The 15,090-nt window shown below is 37.2% G+C and overlaps 1 protein-coding gene and 1 long non-coding RNA gene across 4 annotated transcripts in view; one reads left to right on the top strand and one right to left on the bottom strand.

Annotated features, from left to right (window-relative positions):
- LOC309481506 (nucleolar protein 4-like) overlaps positions 1-15,090 on the top strand; it is a 57,318-nt gene that overhangs the window by 27,484 nt on the left and 14,744 nt on the right. The window lies entirely within an intron of this gene.
- LOC309481521 lies at positions 3,375-5,676 on the bottom strand. The gene is made up of 2 exons (XR_014200039.1): positions 5,125-5,676; positions 3,375-5,091 (listed from the first exon to the last, which is right to left on the bottom strand). It is a non-coding gene; the product is annotated as an uncharacterized lncRNA (long non-coding RNA).

Here is a 15,090-nt window from a genome sequence, read left to right as displayed (position 1 = left end):
CCCTGCAGGACGTGTGTGTCCAGCTCAATTCAATAAAGAAGGAAATTAGCAGCATCCTTCCTGCAGGCTGCAGACTCCCGGCTCTCAGAGGGGGATGGAGGAGATTAAGGAGAGGGGGAATGTTCATTATCGGTTATGGCTTTTTTTTTACCCACTTGCTGTATCTCCTCTTTAGGAAACTCATTTCGTTCTCTCTCATCCTTTAGCTCTCTCTCTCTCTTTCTCCCTCCCTCTTTCTCTCTCTGGGGAAAGGTGTGAGATTCTCAAATATTCTTGCAAATGATATAGGCCAACTGTAGTCACAGAAAACATGATTGATTTTGTTCCATATACATTCTTACTTTTTCATGCATTAAATGGATAACCGTTGTTTCTTTTATGTGATAGTCAGTCAGCTTTTCTGAAAAATAGCTGCTGTATTCGGGAGTGTTAAATGTATTTCGTCCATTGTCACACTGAACAATTAGTAGTGTCACTACTAAATTTAAAATGGAAGAGGTGGCAAGACTAGCAGTGTAAGTGAATGTGTCATTTGTTCTTCTAAAAGCTGTATTGTGCTTTTTTGTCTGTAGGTGGCAGATTTACCAAGCAATTCATTCTGCTAACTAACAATCCATACTAGCTGAACAAAGTTGCTGTGTAATCTTTTGCTGCTTTATTTCAGATACACTACAAGAGTCAAATTTAAAAGACTCAAGGACATTTGAGTTACCATGACAGATTATTTTATTTATTTATTTAGTCATGTATTGCCTCTGTTTTGGCAGTGGGTTGATGTGCTTTTTTATAAGTTAACCTGTTCCTTATTTTACCCCTCATTATCTTATGTTTTTTTTATAGTCCCCTATTTGGTTCAGTTCTTTGTCTGTTCTCGTGTGTGTTATGAGGTTTTCTGTCCCCCGGCGTATTCTTGGTGTTCCTGAGTGTTTTGCTTTCTTTTATAGAGATATACATAATTGAAATCATTGAAAGTTCTGTCATCATTTACTCACCCTCATATCGTTCTAAACCCGTGAGACTTTCATTCATCCTGGAAACCCAGATGAAGATATTTAAATTAAATCTGAGAGATATGAAGAGACACGATCGCTTTATATGATGAACAGATTGATGTGCAAGAACCGTGTAAAATCAGCACGTTTCAGCCTTAGCAAGAACCAATGAGGTTCGTTCTCGTGTTATGCAGCACGTTTGAGCTTCAGCAAGAACCAATGAGGTTCGTTCTCGTGTTACGCAGCACGTTTGAGCTTCAGCAAGAACCAATGAGGTTCGTTCTCGTGTTATGCAGCAATTTGTAATCATATAAAATTTGTTAAATTTGTTCATCATATAAAGGGATTGTGTCTCTTCAGAAAATTTGTACTAAACCGCTTGATACATATGGATTAATTTTACGATATCTTTATAAACTTTTTGAAGCGTCAAAGTGGTAGTTGGACTTTCAAATGGAAGGACAGAAAACTCTCTGATTTCATTTAAAATATCTTTCATATGTTTCAAAGATTAACGAAAGTCTTATGGGTTTGGAACAACATGACGGTGAGTAATTGATGACGATTAATTTATTTATTTTATATTTTGGGTAAACTAACCCTTTAATAAAAATACTATTTGCGATTGGATTCTCTTTTCTTCCTGTGTGAACCAAGCTGTGACACACATTGTAAACTGGCTTAAAAGACAATGACTCACATTGTCTTCTTGCATTGCTATTGTAAATCTTTTTCCTAATGTCAATCTAAATAATGCAAAATAATAGTTTGCATTATGAGCAAGAGTTGTATTGCCTGATTCCTTTGAATGTATGTGCTTCTCTTGAGGGCTCCATTAGTGACTCTTACATCAAAGGGTGTGTGTATGTTCATGCACTTAGATGTTCACTGGGTAATTGAGACCGTACTGATGTATAGGAAAAGAAAAAAAACTTGTCAGTTTTCATTGTTTATTCTTATTTCAACCATACAGTCTTCAATATGCTGAGACAGTGTGGAATGGATCTACAGTTATTGTGGTCTTTCTTTAGCAAACACCAAAACGGATAATTTTTTTATATGAAAATGGATTTCTAGCACAATTGTCGCTTTTACAGTAGAGGCAGATGGAGGCAAAAAGAAAAGACGGAAGGGGGGGAATGAGAATTGCTCTAAAGTGGTTTTGGTGATTCTGTACCTCACTGTACTTCTAGCGGGGGCGTGACGTCAGCGCGCGGCCCCGCCTCCATCTGGCTGGTTGCTGGAGAGAGAGAGTCGCGCGGAAGGCTCTCGCGACCGCAGCAATATTGTTGCAATATTAAACGGATAGAGAGTGGAGAGGAGAGGGGCTCTGCAACGAGAGGGGATCTGAGAAGAATATTAAAAACAAATTGCGTCCACCAGTGAAGGTAAGGATTCAATTAGGCTGACATGACTTCATTATCTTAAATAGCAGGTTATTATAGCTTTCCCCTCCAGCAGAACACGGTGTTTTGTTGACTAGAGCTGCAAAGAGCATATGGGAAGGTCGTTATGTTTATTTATTTGTTCTAATTGGTTTTTTTTAATACCGAGTTATGACATTTGTACATTTTAAGTTGAACAGTTAAAACGACAGCCGTTGTTTACCATGGCGTTTAACCTGTACAAACACGCGAAGCGTTTGCCGGTCAAGTTGAACAGTATTGATGACGGAATGAAGACGGTTATTTTAATATGTTTAGTGCGTCGCAATCGCGATACCTTGGCAACAGGATAGCGTCCATGGTTGCTTTAGAATGTTTATCATTAGTCAGCATTTCTGTCTGGAGTTGAGTATTAGTTGTGACTGTCATATGTTGTTAAATATGCGCTTTCTGCACGCTTGATGGATTATTGATAATGCATGCATGGATGCTGACAGCAGTGTGTTTTTACTTTTTTGTAAAGTTTGTTTGTTCATTTTATTTAGCTCAATGAGTATAAATAACCTGGGAGAATTATGTGCAGGGCAGTCAGTTGGGTCTATTTGAGGTCTTGTTCAAAACATGTAACGTTACTGCATAGGATCTGTATAGAGTAAAATATGAAATTTACTTGCAAATAACATCTGAACTAAACGCAAGAAATGCATGAGACAGAAAGGTTGAGGTTTGGAGTCCTGACTGTTTGAAATTGTTTATGGATCATGACATTAGTCTAGCTATATGAAAATATGAATCGAGTTTAAAATAGAATTATATACTCTGATTATACAGTGTATATTAGTACGACAGTGGTGGATGATGGAAGGGCATCAGAGTCTCTATGCAGGTTTTATTAATGGATTTGACAAGTTAACTCAAGGAATTAATTGACAGATTTGGGCAGCTTGCATGATTGGGGTAAATGAATGTTGCATATAGTCAAGATATTAAAAACAAATTCCCAGAAAAGACTTTCCCAGATAACATTGCCACAAATGATATAGGCCTATGGATGGATATATTTTTAACATGAATGACGATAAACATACACTTATATGGTATCTTTATAAACTTTATTAGCAGGATATAATTCAATGATTTAAACTATTCTTATTTAATAATATATATATATTTAAAATATCCAGCATGTGCCTTGAAGCGTTTTGTTGTGGGTTTTTATCAGGATCTGGCAAAGCTGGTTCTGCAGGCTTACATGCATGAAGGCCTGAAACCAGAGAACAGCTTACTAACTTACCTAAATATCTAAAAGTGCTTTTTGAATTATTAAGATTAATGCGTTTCAGAGATTCCTGCCTTTCCTTTTGTAGTGCCACTGTTTTTGTGTCCCTTTTGGGTTTGTACAGCCACTTGTTCTTGCACCACTGCAAATGGCACTTGCCATAGCTTCAAGTCAGCATTAAAATCAAAGTAATGCTTATTTCTTGCTCCACCTCAGCTGTAATTTTGTGAGAATTATGTTTTGTGCAATTAATAGACAGCTCAGCCATTATTCCGGTGTCGTTTCTGTCTTTTCTGCTCTTCTGTGCCTTTGGCAGGTGGTTTTATAGACTGATGTGGGCGTCCAAGAACCAAAGAAATGTGCAACTGAGTCAAATGCCAAAATTCACTTATCCCTCTATCTTTTAACCTTTTACAATCCTTACCCTGTTACTCTTTCCATTTTCAGCATGACACCCTACCCCATATTTTTTATATACTGTGTTGCACATTTACTGGGGCTATTTAAACATCCCTTTCTGATTACGTATATGGCCATGCAAATTAAAAGCCGAGAGGGTTGACAAAGGGTTAAAGGCTTTAAAACCGCCTTTATCATCCTCTGCCTTCTGCCAGAGCTTCACAAGGATAAAGCCTACCAAAATAAAATCACTTTTTTTGACCCCTCACGTCAGCCTGTCCAGCAGAAGTGAAGCTCCATGAGCCATAATCCTTCCCTAAAGCCAAGCTGTTCGGCAGTGAGGATCACCCTCGCTCCTCTCCCTCCTCTCCCTCCTCCTCCCCCTTGCGCACTAGCCATCTAAATAGTCAAACTCATCCTCTCTCATCCTTTTTTTTTTTTTCGCTCCTTGTTTCTCTCCCCCTCTGTCCTTTCTCAGCTCTGGTTGTCTGAATCTATTGTTCTTTGTTTTGTCCCTGTGGTATTCCGATGACTGTCTCTTTGCTCCTTCGTTCTCTGAGAGGGTCTGTACCATCCTCTGCTCTTCTCCAGTCATTACAAGACGAATCGAAATTCCCATCTGGAGCCCCGAGATGCGCCTCTTTCTCAGCACCACTGTTTCAGTGTTTCATGAGTCTGTATGGCCACTTGTTCTCGCATCGTGCAGATGCGACGTGCCATATCTTAGTCAAACCACCAAATCACTAAGCCCTCTTATTTTTCCATGTATGATATACAGTACACTACTGTACAAAAGTTTGAGATCAGTAACACATTTTTTTGGGAATGTGTCCATTTTGCACTCTTGATATTTTAGAGTGTCTCCCCTTCATTGCTGTGCACTTTTTGCTGCACCGTGGCTGATTTGCTGATTTGGAGATTTTACACACAAAAAATATCTTTTGCCTATTTTCCATTCATTTCCTATGGCGGTCATTCGAACAACACAAGTGCAACTTTTTTCTTATGACCAATCATTTTTTGCAAATCAAGTCCACTTCTTTTTTTCTTTTGTTTTTTATAAAAAAACAAATTAATTGGGCTAAAATGACCGAACAACACCAGAGTTACGCAGTGTTTTATCTCTGTTATTCTGAACTTTTAGCATAGCCCTAATGTTTGTGTAATTTTTTCACAATTTCTTCAAGCTACATTCAACAGAATGTTTGCGGGTACGGGCGAGAGTGGATTCAAACATTGCAGGTGCGGGCGAGAAACTGATGTTGTGGAGCGGGCGGTAATGGTTAAAAATTCAGTGGGAGTAGGATTAAGAAAACAGTCCCGTGCAGGGCTCTACACTGAAGTTTGGAGTTATGATGCTATAAATTCAGCTTTACCATCACAGAAATAAATTACATTTTTAAAAACAGAAAATAGGTATTTTAAAATGTAGCCATATTTCATAATAATACTATTTTTTACTGTATTTCTGATGAAAAAATTTGTTCAGCTTTGGTGAACACAAGAGACTTCTTTCCAAAAACATTTAAAAAAAACTTTTGTAAGATTGTGTGGTAAAGATTGTGTGTGTAGTGATGATTTTTCACCCTCCAATCAATACCTGATGGACTATATTAAGTCCTGTCCTTTACAGTCTATGGTCCTGTCCTAATTTCCTGTTCTTGTGGAATATCCTGTTTCATAAATATGCTATATTACAGGACTAAAATGGGTTGCAAATGACAATATCAACTTAAAAATTTTCCTCAGGCTGTTTTTGATTTGTCATAACATTCCTATTGCCCAAGTAGCCGCAGCTGGTTTGAGCTTAATTGATTCTGAGCATCTCTGTGCATCTGTGCCACTGAGCAATCTATTGTCATTACATCCAAGTGCCCAAATGTAGTATGTTTGTTTGGAATGTTATTATTGTTCTTTTGCAGCCCATGTGAGCGTCGGGCTAACCAATGAGATGCTCTCCTGATGATGTGTCCCCCACCGTGTAATTTCCCGTCTTTCATGGCTCGTTTCCTCTTGGGCAACATGTGCTTAGACCTGAGGGGGATTCTGGGATGTGACATACAGGCTCCCTGCTGCCCCCTCTGCTGTTCTGTGCTTTTCTGGTGCTTCACTGTATGTAAGACTCATCCAGCAGAACGTCTCTGCCTGCTCTTTACCGTTACTTATCCAAAGTCTGAATGTGACTTCCCTGCTGAAAAGAATGCCTTTCACTCTGGTCCAGGATAATTTTTCAAGTTGGTCACATACATTTTCCACGTTGACCAACAGAAAACTGCTTGATTTAAAATTGACTTCAGTATAGGTGGTGCATTGCTACATTATTGAAAAAAGATTATTATATTAAGGATTATTATTAAAGACTTTAATAATAAGCATTATTTTTTGCTTGCTGAAGATTTTGGCAATGTGACACCCCATCTTTACTCTGACAGTGTTTCCTGCAGTTCTAAATCTACAGCATCACAGATGCTTTTGTTGAGTTTTAAGCTTGCAGTCTGAATTAAATGTGATGAGAATGTAATTTCTCTACACCGAAAAATATTACAATAAAAAGCATTGCAGTGATCACTTTCATGAGCACGGAGCAACAAATATATGGTATGACCAGCATAGTCTGATTTGAGGACAGATAGTTGCAAAAACACTCTGTCTATAATGGCTCAGTCACTTTGTGAATCAGTCAGAAAGGTTACCAACATCTGCTTAACATCTGACTCACTCACTGAACCAAAGTCATTACTTTTAATTATATCCGACTTAAAATCGTTGTGTTGTAGCTATTTTAAGTTTCTGAGACTTCTTTAAATTAATGCAGTTTTATTTTAGTGTAATGTATAGACTATTATAGTATTTATTAGCTTTTATTTTTATAGTTTCAGTTTTCATTTTTATTTTAGTTTAATTTTGTCATTTAAAATTAAGTTCTAACTATTTTTTTAAATGTTTTATTATTGTATTATTATTAGACTTATTTATTCCTGTTAGTTGCCAAAGTAGCATTTTCATTAAAGTTTTTAATATTGAGGTTTTCCATGTAATATTTAATTTTTATTTTAATTCAGCTTTATTTCAGTTAATGAAAAAAACTGTTTTAAATAGTTTAACTTTTAACTACACTAAATTTATGACTCACAGGATCAGAGTGTTACTTTTTTTTTATTGTTCAGTGTTTTAAAAAAAACTGCTTAAAATATGGTATAGATGTATAGGATATAGTAAAGTTATGGTCATTTATTTGATGATTCCTCAAAAGTACTAATAAATATTAATGGTATCATTAGGTGGAGTTAGAGTTGTGATCAAAATCGTAAAATTCCCATCCCTATCCAACAATGTTGGTGTGATTTTAATCTGTACTTTATTTGTGGGATTTGTGGTTTGTGGAGGAGGGAAAGGGGTTAATCGTCAAAATAGATTTGTGACTGACTGGATTAGAGGAGAATAGCAGTAGTGGGACCTACAGTAATCCGTGTGTCTGTTGAATGCTGGGTTTGACCTCCTGAGGCTTGGTGTGTCATCTGCTCTTAAATTCTGTCGGGTTACTGCTTGCTCCCTACGAATCAGGCTGTGAAACGGGAAATCTTGATCATCATCCCTTTTTCTTTCCTTTCAGTTCTTCCTTTAAGCGTTTGATCTAAACCTGATGATCTTCCTGTTGCAGTTTCCATCCACAAGCAAACTGCTCGTGCCGAACCTTGTCTTGTGTCCCTGAAAGACTAAATTGATCATGCCCCCTTTGTTCATGCTACAAAAAGGCTGGGAGACTGCAGACAGAGATGATGGGATCAGTAGCAGAGGTCGTTTAGAGACAATAGTGGTCGGCTGCAGAAGCTGCATTGGGAAGACATCAGTTGGTCAGTGCATACAGAAAGAGTGGGCTGAGATCCGTTGCAGAGGTCACAAACATGCACGGCTATGCCACTCATCTCTGCTGACCTGGATAAAGCCATTGCTTCAAGGTATATCTTACAGGAAGTGAGGTCATCTCAAATATCAGTATTCCTCGAGTGGCATTTTTTGCAGCGTAATCTGGTTTATATATACACCACCATTTCTATAAGGTCCTGATGGTCAGTTTATCAGTGAGAGAGGACATCAGGATATCTATGTCAGTAGCCTACATTCTTTTTTCACTTCACACAAACAGCTGTGTAATTCTGTGTGCTGGTCCTTGACAGATGTTTTCCACCCATAAAAGACGATAAAACAAGCCTTTATTGTCAACATTTTTCAAGAAATCGCTCCCTTTAAAATTCCAGCAGCGATGCATGTCTCAGAAAAAAACATCTATGCCAAAGGAAAAAAAATTCAAAAGATGTTTTTGTCTTATCTCAGCAGGAGTGTAAGTATCAAAGGCTTATGTGCTTCACAGGAACACGAGACACTTCATTGAGAAGAAAAAAAGCCAGAATGTTTGTTTAATGACTCCAGTGAAGTTCCGCTTTTAAAAACCACATTCTTTCTGTCTGCAATATCAGACAAGAACTAAGAATTTTTCATTTTGAGTACTGATAGTTCTCAAAAACTAGTACATAAGTACTTGTCATGGCAATAATGAAAATATTTTAATTAAAACACTGTTATGAAAATGAATGTTGACATAAAAATTTGACATGAAAATATGTTTTTTCTAGTCACAAAATGTGACTAGAAAAATTACACTGCTAGATTATCAGTAATACATTGTTTTTGAAAAAGAAATATCTAAAAGGAATAGCTGCATGAGGTGAAGCTGAAGAGTGAATGGACATCAGTAAGCTGAAGCCTGTTCCTAGATACACAACATAAGTGTAACATTACAACTGGTATCTGCACAAAAGGGCATAAATGCAAGTGAACTTAAACTAAGTTACGTGCTAGCCAGAATCTGTTACTCCTGTTGTGGATGCTCTCTTCCAGTAACAACGCGCTGAAACACGGGCAACTTGCACAAAGTATTCACAACATTTTATAATGTTTTATAAAATCTCTCATTATGATTTAATGTATGGCTGATTGACATTGCACATCTTGCACTTAACTGTATTTTCATCTACTTTATTGGGTTATTCCAGGCATCCCTACGTGTTTTCGATGCCATGATGAGAAACAATTTTAAGTAAAACATAGGCCTACTGTAGAAAAAAATTAATTATATCATCAATGTTTTTGAAAAAGAAACATCTAAAAGGAATATGACTGTCTTAAATAATCCAAGTCGATAATGTCGGGCATGGAATTCAAGTTGAGATTGAATGAACACCTGTAAACTGAAGCGATTTGCTAGCAGGTTAATAAACTCAACCAAATGCATCCTATATGAGATTAATCAGATATATATATAACATAAAAGTAATATTACTGCACAAAAGGGCGTGAATGCGCACGTGAACTTGATTGTGCTTGTCTGAATGTGTAACTCCCGTTGTGGATGCGCTCTTCCCGTAACAACACGTAACACGGAAAACACGGCAACTAAAGCACAAACATTATAAAATTCTATTGCAATAGTGTTCTCATTATAGGATATGGCAGATTGGCACTGCACATCTTGCACTGAAATACAAAGTTCTGCAATAACCAGCAGCAGCAACTTAGAAGATCTATTCCGCCAAGACAAAATAAATCAGCATTGTCATACCCATTACCATGCCAAGCACTCCGAGAGTTGTCATGACAGAACTGTACTATTTTCATTATCAAAGTTATTCAGGTATCACTGCGCACTTTCCAATATAGTTTCACTTTATTTCACCGGTCTGGACGGCATGCTGTTCTAACCGGACAGCCAACCAATCAGACCTCAGTAACTGTCCAAAATGGCAAAATAATCAATCATAAAAAAGAAATACATTTTTAAAAGTCATGGCGATTATCGTTTTCATGATCGATCATCGCCGTGACGTCCGAGTAGGCTACTCGAGTACTTGTGCACATCCCTACCAAGAACTCAAAAATCTACTCAGGAATTGCAGTCGTACTGCAGGATATCAGTTAAGCAAGTATCTACTCAAAAGCCAAGATGTTTTTTCCCAGAGTACAATGAGAAACGGGCAAAAATGCCCCATGTGTTTCATTTACCTGCACAGAGGGGGAAGAGATTGTGTTTGGATCATCTCTGATTCAGAAAGCAGAGGAGGCACAATACACCACCCCCCAAATTTAGTTGTATTGCTTTAATAGCAAACTGTGCTGAGACCGAAATCTCTTTTGTGTTGAGTATTTTTTCAGCATCCCGCCATGAACATTGCCGAGGCATATTGAGGTAAAAAAAAAATGTCCTGGACTTAAGAGACCCTTGCATTTTGTTACATTCTATTGAGCTCCATCTGTTTTTAAATACATGAGCATGTCTAATCTAAAAAGACATGCATTAATCAAGGTCGGATGAACCCAATATTAGTCTAGTTATACAAGGGTTTCCTATGAACAATTAGTCATTCAGGAAACCCACTGAATAGATGATTTTTTTATTTTATTTTTTTTTTATGTTTTATTTTATGTAGGATGATGGGTCACTTGTAACTTTAATGTACAATTGGTTCATTGGTAATGAATCACATGTAGTTTGCGGATTGTGAGGTTTCAGATTCTTTTTTTTAACTTTTTTTGCAAGAATATACACTACTTTTCAAAGGTTTGGGGTCAGTAAGATTTTTTTTGTCTTTGATAAATAAATAAAACAACATGATGCGCTGCTTTAGCGCGTCTCGGTCTCCTTAAAGATCTAAAATACAGCGAATAGCCTTCTTGGCTTGCCTACTTTTGAAAGTCAACATTTAGATTATTTGACATTAAATGCATTATATATGCCTAAGTCACTTTGGAATAAATCACAGCGTGTTTCGTGATAAAAAACGTGACTTTACAGTCCAGGAAAATAGGCTACAGCAAATTATTTCACGGACCCCCTGGCACTTAAGAACTGCTGGTCTACACAGAAGAAAGCCCTGTCTAGGCTTTTCCGTTGTGTCGAGCCATTCGTTAGTCTAGTTGTTTGATGAGAAAATAAGTTTCGTAAGCTCCGTGCAACTGCAGCAGCGGAGGACTATTATTAGAATATTAGAAATCTAATATTCAAGCTGTTTTCTAATTTTTCTACTCATAATATTAAATCAAAAAACGACTGATTAGATTACTGACTAAACGGCTGTTAGATTACACTTGTCAATAATTCAAATTTACACAATTCAAATCATTTTGTGATTTGATACCCACCATACCTAGTCATAGGTAATGCTGGTGCCGTTACTGGTCGCCAGACAGGAACAATACTGTACAAACACAAAAGCTTGTGTGGTGTTCTCAAAAAAGTGGCCTTGCTCTGGAAATTGGATTCACATTTTTATATCAGCTATCACAGTAACTGGTACTTACTGTGAAAACATTATTTTCCATTCATGGTGCTCACTGCCTACAATACCATGTAGTTCATGGAGATTCATGCCTTGCCTGAAATGTAAGACTTTTAATCTAAGCGTCCAAATGCTTGTGCGCAGATGAACTGGACTTTTAGATAAAAAGGTAGCTTCTTTTATGTTGTGGTACAACATAAAGATAACCTTTTTTTTTCCAGGTCTTTTTGGTTGGTATCCTTTCTAAGAAACTTCTGATTGGGTATATTGGCTATTCCGGTAAATTTGACTAGATGTTGGCTGTCATGTCTGTTATTGAATAACAGTTATCTGTGTTACTTGGTGTGGAACTGCTGGAGAAAAGATATGTGAAGTGAATTTCATTTCCAGAAGTTTTTCATCTTCCCGGTAACTTTGATAATGCCTACTGATAAATGCCTACCGGAATGCCTACTGATAAATATTTACATCATTCAGTGAAATATTGTTTGTTTGTTGTGATATGAATCTTTTAAAAAGATGTAAAAGGTATAAGGGAAAATGTACAGTATTTTGGATACTGTATCTGGCCACCAAAGTTAATTTAAAGTAAAGTACAGATTTTCTATTTAGTCTCTGTTAATCTAAATGAATTATAATTATACATATGTAAACATGATAAATTATATTACGAGAAGAAATTATATAAATATAATGAGAAATTATTAAATTATATATTTATATTATATATTTTAATAAATCATTAAAGAAAATAGAAATATTTGTTTATTTAATTAAATAAAAAATGGAATATAGGCTAATGCACAAGACATTAACTACTTTTATGGTGTGTGTCTTTTTTAAGTTTGACCGTCCCAGGCCAGCCCTCATTCACTTTCATTGTATTGAAAGGAGTGGCCATATATTCTTTTTGTGTTCAACAGAACAAAGGAAGTGATGATAATAAACAACATGTTTTAAACTCTGAAGAAATGACACACTTCACCTTTAAAGCATGTGAAGACCTCTATGATGGAAATGAGTGATGCCCTTTCCTCTTTTGGGCTTTTGTTCTGGGTCGTGTATAGAATAATGGGCAGGGGTGGTTACAGAGCGTGCAGATTTGGTTTCGATGCTCTTCAGAGAGAAAAAGAGGGGCATCGGCAGGCAGAAATAGCTCCCCTCCCCTCGCCTCTGGATCAATGAAGGTCCAGTCAGAATCATTGATCATAGCCCATCTTCATGTAACAGAATGCTTTATGTTTTTTAGCCTGTGGCGGACACTGGGGTGTAATATCTCAAACAGACACTGATATCAAACTGTCTGTTTGTCCTTCCAGTGATTTGATCACATCCGCACCCACAATTTTTTTTTTTTTTATCTAGCGTTTACTTTATAGCATGCTTTGGATGCGAGATCACCAAGTGTGTTTTGACATGATTATGTATGTATACCTTTACCTTATGTGTCAGTGCTGGTATTTTCCCTTTTCATGGCCGGTTTTCCTACCCAATCAATATTCTGCAGTGGAATCTCACGGTCTGCAAGATGTTAATCCTCATCGACATCACAATGTGTGTTTTTGTGTGTGCGTTTTTGAGGGCAAATGGTTCCATGTATAAGTGTGCACTGCAGTCTTACAGGCCTTAATAGAGTAACGGCAGTCTTATCAATACACTCACCTTTCTGTGTTGAAATGATACAGTGTGCTTCCTTAGGAAGCTATTGATCCCAGTGGACAGAGGGAAGGCGGTCAAAGACAGAAAGCTCATGTAACATGCTCAGACATCTGTTGGACGTGAGAAATAAAGGATTTGACGTGACAGACAGCTGTCAGTGTTCATCCTTGGGCCCAGAAAGAACTTGTGACCTTGTGTGTGGTGGATCTGTGAAAAAATTGGCTTTTTTGGCATTTTACCATGATTTGACTCCCTTTCTGTGCCAAAACACTTCTTGTTGCTAACTTAAAATAACATTTTCCTCTTTTTTTGTTTTGTTCAAATTTCAGTTAAGTTATAATATGATAAAATACTACATTTTTATTATTATTGATTATGATTTTTTTATTTTTTTTACAACACACAAGTTTGTGTCTAGACTAAAATAGTATATCTGTTGTTGTTTTTTAGGATAAAGTGCCATTGTAATTATTATTATTATTATTATTATTATTATTTTATTAGAACTCACATTAATGTCTATCCAGACTAAAATGTACATCCATTGTTTTGTTTTTAAAGATACAATTTTTTAAACAATTATTATTATTTTTTAGGACACAGATGCATTACTGTCCAGACTAAAAATGTATGTCTGTTTTTTTGTTTGTCTAAATCAGTTTCAGTATTGCAGATATAGATCAGTTTCCATGGCAGCACATATATATGCTTAGCATTCCTCCTTTTATTTATTTATTTGTAATCCTTTACATATATTTCTTTATGCATTTGGAGCCATGTCCATGTCCTTGCCATGCTAAATATGGTTATAAATATGGAAAAAGGAGGGGAACTAATTCCAGATTGAATAAGACAAGACACTGAGAATTATCGTTTGTTCCAGACGTATATGCAAAACAATCGCATAACTAATCATTTATGCTCAGGAAATACCATGACCACCTCACTCTTTTTTGATGCTGCATTCACTGTTTTCTATTGCTGAATGATTCAATGTGGAAAAGGTGCTGTGAATAGTCTAAATCCAGTTATATCAATATTAAAGGCATTTTGTGAGAGTTTCATTGATTTTACAGTATCTGCGATGCAAATGGAGTTTATCAGGTTAATTGTTTTGGACTTGCCAACATAAACCCTTTTCCTCAGTCGGACACCGGTCGGCTTGCCGATATGAGAAGGAGAGGTTGAAGAGTCGGACAGGAAGGGTTGGCTTGCTAACTGGATTAGCTTTAAATGGCCCTGGTACCAAAAAGCCTCCCCATAACCCAGCCTAGAAGATCCTCATCTCTTAACGCAGACGGAAGGGGCCAATCTCCTTACAAAAGCTTTTTTACAAGCTCAGGAAAGCAAATGTTGCCCCAGCTTTCTCATGCATGCTTTAAGCTGTCTCAGAGAAAGACATTCATTTATATTCATATTTTAGTGCCTCTGTGCTTGACAAAACAGCACGGCGTGTCTCTGAAGGCAGGCATCAATCATTGAAGGTACATTAGGCGTGTGTGCATGTGTATTTACGCGATGAACCTGTATATTAATATGCTATCTGTTTTTTGCAAAGTTAATCAACTAAATGAAAAAGCAAGTCGGGACAAAGGTAACGCCCAGCCCTGGCTGAGAAGAGACCATCTCCCAAGGACGTCTGCTCTTTGTGTTTTGTGTACGCACACACAGCTTTCAGACAAAAGAAACCCTGAAACACAGTATGCTCAGCCCACAGAGCCACCCAAACCCTCCGTAACTGAAAGTAACCGGGTGGTTGGACTCGTTTCTATCAGTTATTCTCATTAAAGACATGGAGGAGCCAGGATGTTTCGTGAAAGGGGAAAATGCCAGGCTGTCCCTGCTCTCTTTATCTGCATAGACGGCAATTTGTCAGAGAGAGAGGGAGAGAGCGGAATGTCACATGCATGCAGATGAGAGGAGGCTGTAAGCATGATCATTAATAAACAATAAAAACTAATAAAAGACCATCAGAATTGAGCCGTAGGGGTGTGGGGAGATGGAGTTGGAGAGATTCGGCCGCTGATGACCTGCATTGTCCT

Source organism: Leuciscus leuciscus, assembly GCF_965113295.1.
Source record: "Leuciscus leuciscus genome assembly, chromosome: 18".
Lineage (NCBI taxonomy): Eukaryota > Metazoa > Chordata > Actinopteri > Cypriniformes > Leuciscidae > Leuciscus > Leuciscus leuciscus.
This window is presented reverse-complemented; position numbering and strand designations above follow the sequence as displayed.